General features: G+C 41.6%; 1 pseudogene; it reads left to right on the top strand.

Moving 5' to 3' along the window:
- The first annotated feature begins 2,869 nt into the window (after positions 1-2,869).
- Positions 2,870-2,985, top strand: LOC118998363 (uncharacterized; annotated as a pseudogene).
- The last annotated feature ends 2,944 nt before the right edge of the window (positions 2,986-5,929 follow it).

The following is a 5,929-nucleotide window of genomic DNA, read 5'->3' as shown; positions in this document are numbered from 1 at the left end:
ACTCTCTGAGCTTCCTGGATTTCCTGGAAGTCTATTTCCTTTGCCAGACTGGGGAAGTTCTCCTTTATTATTTGTTCAAATACATTTTCCACTCATGGCTGTTTCTTTCCCCCTTCTGGTACCCCTATAATCCGGGTGTTGGAACGTTTAAAGATGTCCTGGAGGTTCCTAAGCCTCTCCTCATTTTTTTGAATTCTCATTTCTTCATTCCTTTCTGGTGGGATGTTTCGTTCTTCCTTCTGGTCCATTCCATTGATTTGAGTCCCAGTTTCCTTTCCATCGCTATTGGTTTCCTGGACATCTCCCTTCATTTCAATTAGTTTAGCCTTCATATGTTCCTCTAATTTGTGACTGTACTCCACCAATTCTGTGAGCACCCTGATAAATAGTGTCTTAAATTGGGCTTCTGAGAGGCTGGCAATTTGTTGGTCGCTTAGAGTTATTGGCTCTGGGACTTTGAGTTCTTCTTGTGACATCTTTTGGGCTGTTCGTGCCTGTTAAGTAGCAGGATCGGAGCCCTAGGTTTTCACCAGAGCAGGGCAACTCAGTCGCTGGGTTGTGACATTGTATGTGGGGGCGGGGTCAAAGAGGGACAATGGCTTCCCTCCGCTGCCTGCTGCCCTGACCCCCACCCGCACCGCAGCCACCACCATCACCAGGCCCACGCGCCTCGCTCCACTGCACGCGAGTGTGCCACTGCTGTCAGCCCTCCACCACTGGGTTTTCCCCCTGGGGCCTGCGTGGTCCATCTCACTGTGCGCGAATGTGTGACCTTGGTCAGTCTGCCCCGCACCCCGACTAATTCCGGGCTGCCTGCACTCCTAGGTCTGTCCTGCCCGACCCAGCTCCACTGCTGGCTCCACCTCTCTTACCGTCCTTGTCGAATGGTTTGTAGCTGTTGGACTTCAGTATAATTCCGTTTTCTGGTCTCTGGGTGTGTCTTAGTTCTCCAAAACTTTTGTTGTATTGAAACTTGGTTGTGGGAGAAGGCACAGTGTTTCCACCTATGCCTCCATCTTGGCGGAAGTCCCCTAAGGATCTTAAGATAGGGAGATTATCTTTGATCTTTTAGATGAGCCCTAAATACAATCTCAAGTGTTCTTATATGAGAGAAGCAGAGAGATGACACAGACAGAAGAGGAGGTGGATGTGGTGAATGATGGCGTAGGGGACCTCCACTGCAAATACATCACCCTTATCTACACCAACTACAAGGTGGACAAGGAAGACTATGTGAAGGACCTGCCCGGTCACCCGAAGCTTTTTGAGAACCTGCTATCCCAGGACCAGGGTAACCAGGCCTTCATGATGGGCAACCACATCTCTTTCATGGACTAAACCTACTGGACTTGCTGCTGAATCACTAGGTCTGGCTGCCTGGACTCTTTCCTCCTGCTCTGGCCTTCCTAGGTGGTAACACCTCAGGGTGATCCCCTTAAGCTCAAGGACTTTCTGACCCCTGCACCAACATGTGAAACTCCCCATCACTGGCATTGTGGAACAGTAACTGTTTGTGGCACTCTCAGCAGGAGGCAGGGTGGCCTTCCTCCCTTTCCTCAGGATCAATGAAATTTTTGAGAAACAGAAAAAAAGGTAGGGCTTTGAAGGATCACATTCTCTGATAAAATCCAATAAAAACACAAATAAATTATTACCAAAATATCTAACACTTTCCTAAATAAATCAAGACCAAATATCTGTTATATACACATAAACTCTACAAGACCATAGAGAAAAATTGAAATTTTCCAATTTATGTTATAAAAGCAGAATAACCTTAATACCAAAACAAATATTGCTCAAAATAAAAGATAACTAGAGACAATCTTTCGTGGATATGGATGACATTTTCCAAATAAAATATCAGCATATCAAATCCAGCTGTGTCTCAAGAAAAAAAATACACCATAACCATTAAGATGATTCCAAAGCCCTGGCTGGTGTAGCTCAGTGTTAGCATGGGCCTGTGAAGCAAAGGGTCACCAGCTCAATTCCTAGTCAGGGCACATGCTTGGGTTGCAGGCCAGGCCCCCAGCAGGGGACATATGAGAGGTAACCACACATTGATGTTCCTCTCCCACTCTTTCTCTTTTCCTTCCCCTCACTCTAAAAATAAATACATAAAATATTTTTTTAAAAAAGATGATTCCAGGAGCCCTGGCTGGTGTGGCTCAGTGGATTGAGCATGGGCCTGTGAACCAAAGAGTTGCTGGTATGATTCCCAGTCAGGACACATGCCTGGGTTCGGGGTCAGGTCCCCAGTTAGAGACACGTGAGAGGCAACCACACACTGATGTTTCTCTTTCTCTTTTTCTCCTTCCCTTCCCCTCTCTCTAAACAAATAAATGAAATCTTTAAAAAAATGATTTGAGGAATTCTAGTATGGATGAACACTTGTAAATCAATTAACATAACTCATCACACAAATACTTTAGAAAGGACACATAATGCTATTAATTATTATTAAAAATTGTATGATACAATTCAGGAGCCATTCGTATTAATAATAAAAACTCAAAATAGTAATAGAAGGAAACTACTCAAAAGTGACAAGACCATTTTCCAAAAATTGCCAGAAAACTTTACACTAAATGATAAACATTTAAACCATTTCCATTAAAATTGGCAAAAAGGTAAGGATGCTCTCTATCATATCTATTACTGAACATTATTTTGAAGACTATCTCAACATTGTCCAACACACCTTCCCACAATGATGGAAAATGTTTTCTATTTAATATTGTCCAGTGTAGTAGCCACTAGCTATGCCCGGCTATTGAGCAATTGAAATGTGGCTAGGTGATTAAGAAACTGAATTTGAAATTGTTTTAGTTTAAATAAATTTAAATTTAAATAGCCACATAACTGCAAGCAACACTCTGAGGCAGATGATTAAACAATTTCAACTTGCTATGGCCACAAAGTCTAATCTATTCTGGTGTTCACTCCTCTATGAGGCAAGCCTGTTATATAGACTTAGTGTAAAAAAAAATGGCCACATAAGCTTAGTGGCTACTGTCTAGTACAGTTCAAATACAAGAAATAATCACATCAACTATTGGATAAAAGACAATATTATCTATATCTGATATGACTACACAATTAGAAAACCTGAGAGACTATACTAAGAAGCTACCAGATTTTGGACTTCTGGCCAAGATGGAGGTGTAAGTAGTCACACTGTGCCTCCTCACACAACCAAAAGAAGGACAATAATTTAAAAACAGAAACCAACCAGAACTGACAGAAAATCAAACTGTATGGAAGTCTGACAACCAAGGAGTTAAAGAGGAAACATCACTCCAGACTGGTAGGAGGGGTGGAGACAGGCAGCTGGCCAGAGAGGAGTTGCGACAAAATGGCGGTGGAGGACTGGGGCCCGAAAGGTGGCGGCTGGTGGAGTGGGCGGTCCCACATTTACGTGCAGATAAACTTGGAGGAACACCTGGGGAGTGAGACAGACTGAGCAACCTAGGGTCTCAGAGTGGGGGAAACAAAGCCTCAAACCACTGATTGAAAACACCTGCGGGGGTTGAGGTGGCAGCAAGAGAAACTCCCAGCATCCAGCCTCACAGGAGAGTTCATTGGAGAGACCCACAGGGTCCTAGAATGTACACAAACCCATCCACCCAGGAATCAGCACCAGAAGGGCTCACTTTGCTCGTTGGCAGTGGGGTATGTGACTGAAATCCAGCGAAGAGCAGAGCATGCACCCTTGTCCCCCCTGGACCCCTTCCCCACATACAGTGTCACAAGGCAGCGATGTGTGTAGCCTGGCCCTGATAAACACCTAAGGCTCTGCTCCTCATACATAGCAGGTGCGTTGAGTCAAAAAAAATAGCCCAAATGAAAGAACAGGTCAAAGCTCCAGAAAAAATACAACTAAGTGATGAAGAGATAGACAACCTATCAGTTCACAATTCTGGTAATCAAAATGCTCACAGAATTGGTTGAATTTGGTCACAAAGTAGATGAAAAAATGAAGGCCACCCTAAGTGAAATAAAGGAAAATGTACAGGGAACCAATAATGATGGGAAGGAAATTGGAACTCTAATCAATGGTGTGGACCAGAAGAAAGAAAGAAACATTCAACCAGTACAGAATGAAGAAATAAGAACCCCCCCAAATGAGGAGAGGCTTAGGAACCTCCAGGACATCTTTAAACATTCCAACATCTGAATCATAGGGGTGCCAGAAACAGAAGAAGAAAAGCAACAAAATGAAAACTTATTTGAAAACATAATGAAGGAGAATTTCCCCAATCTGGCAAAGGAAATGGACTTCTAGGAAGTCCAGGAAGCTCAGAGAGTCCCAAAGAAATTGGACCAAAGGAGGAACACAAGGCACATTATAATTACATCACCCAAGATTAAAAATCAGGAGAGAATCTTAGCAACAAGAGAAAAGGAGACCATTATCTACAAAGGAGTTCCCATAAGACTGTCAGCTGATTTCTCAAAAGAGACCTTACAGGCAAGAAAGGGCTAGAAAGAAGTATTGCAAGTTATGAGAGGTAAGGACCTGCGTCCAAGATTACTCTATCCAGCAAAGCTTTCAGAATGGAAGGACAGATAAAGTGCTTCCCCGATAAGGTCAAGTTCAAGGAGTTCATCATCACCAAGCCCTTATAATATGAAATGTTAAAGGGATTTATCTAAGAAAAAGAAAATAAAAAATGTGAACAATAAAATGACAGCAAACTCACAGTTATTAACAGCCGCACCTAAAACAAAAACAAAAGCAAACTAAGCAAACAACTAGAACAGGAACAGAGCCACAGAAATGGAGATCACATAGGGGATTAACAACAGGGGAGTGGGAGGGGGAGAGAAGGGAAAGGTACAGAGAATAAGTAGCATAGACGGTAGGTAGAAAATAGAAAGAGGGAGGGTAAGAATAATATAGGAAACGTAGAAGACAAAGAACTTATATGTATGACCCATGGACATGAACTAAAGCGGGGGAATGTGGATAGGAGGGGGTGTGCAGGGCAAAGAGGAATAAAGGGGAGGAAATGGGACAACTGTAATAGCATAATCAATAAAATATATTTTAAAATAAATAAATTAATAAAAAACTAAAACAAAAAAGAAGCTACCAGACTTGGTAGGTAGTTTTGATAAGGAGCTAGGTATAAGGTATAATTATAAAAATGGGTACTTTTTTCCTATATTAGCAGTAAGCACATAGGATTAGCAAAAAATGAATCTGAACAATGACAACAAAATTATTATAAATATCTAAGAATAAATTTTATACAAGAAGATAATGCACTTATGAGAAGACTATAAAATATCATTTCAGTATATAAGTCATAATCAAATACAGATGCAGGCTAATTAGTTACAAAGGTTTATTATAATAAAAAGCATTGACTATAGCGCTGGCTGGTGTAGCTCAGTGGATTGAGCGCAGGCCTGCGAAACAGAGGATCGCGGTTCAATTCCCAGTCAAGGCACATGCCTGGGTTGCCTGCTGGCACAGGCCAACTCCCAGCAGGGGACGCACAAAAGGCAACCATACATTGATGTTTCTCTCCTTCTCTCCTTCCCCTCTAAAGATAAATAAATAAATAAACTCTTTAAAAAAAAAGCATTGACTATTTCCAAGCTGTTAACATAATATTGACTAAAATTCAACTCAAAATCACAATACTTTTGTTTCGATAGAAATTTTGGGGGAGGTAGAGAATAGCATTCATTTTGAAACTTGATAAAACAATTTTAAACTCCGGCACTCCTAGAAAAATAATCTTGCAAGAACAAAAATTCTTTGAAATCAAATTGCAGACACACAATAGAGTTCAGATTAAATGAATTCACTCATGTCATATGAATAATAGAGACATTTATTGAGGAAGATACACTGTACATAAGACAATGATGCCTCAGTCCCCTTCAAAGTAGGCACCTTGCGACCTCATGCAGT

Source organism: Sturnira hondurensis, unplaced genomic scaffold (assembly GCF_014824575.4).
Source record: "Sturnira hondurensis isolate 20B ecotype Veracruz unplaced genomic scaffold, ASM1482457v3 Scaffold0013994, whole genome shotgun sequence".
Lineage (NCBI taxonomy): Eukaryota > Metazoa > Chordata > Mammalia > Chiroptera > Phyllostomidae > Sturnira > Sturnira hondurensis.
Note: the sequence above shows the minus strand (reverse complement) of the source record. Positions and strands in the feature narration are given on the sequence as shown.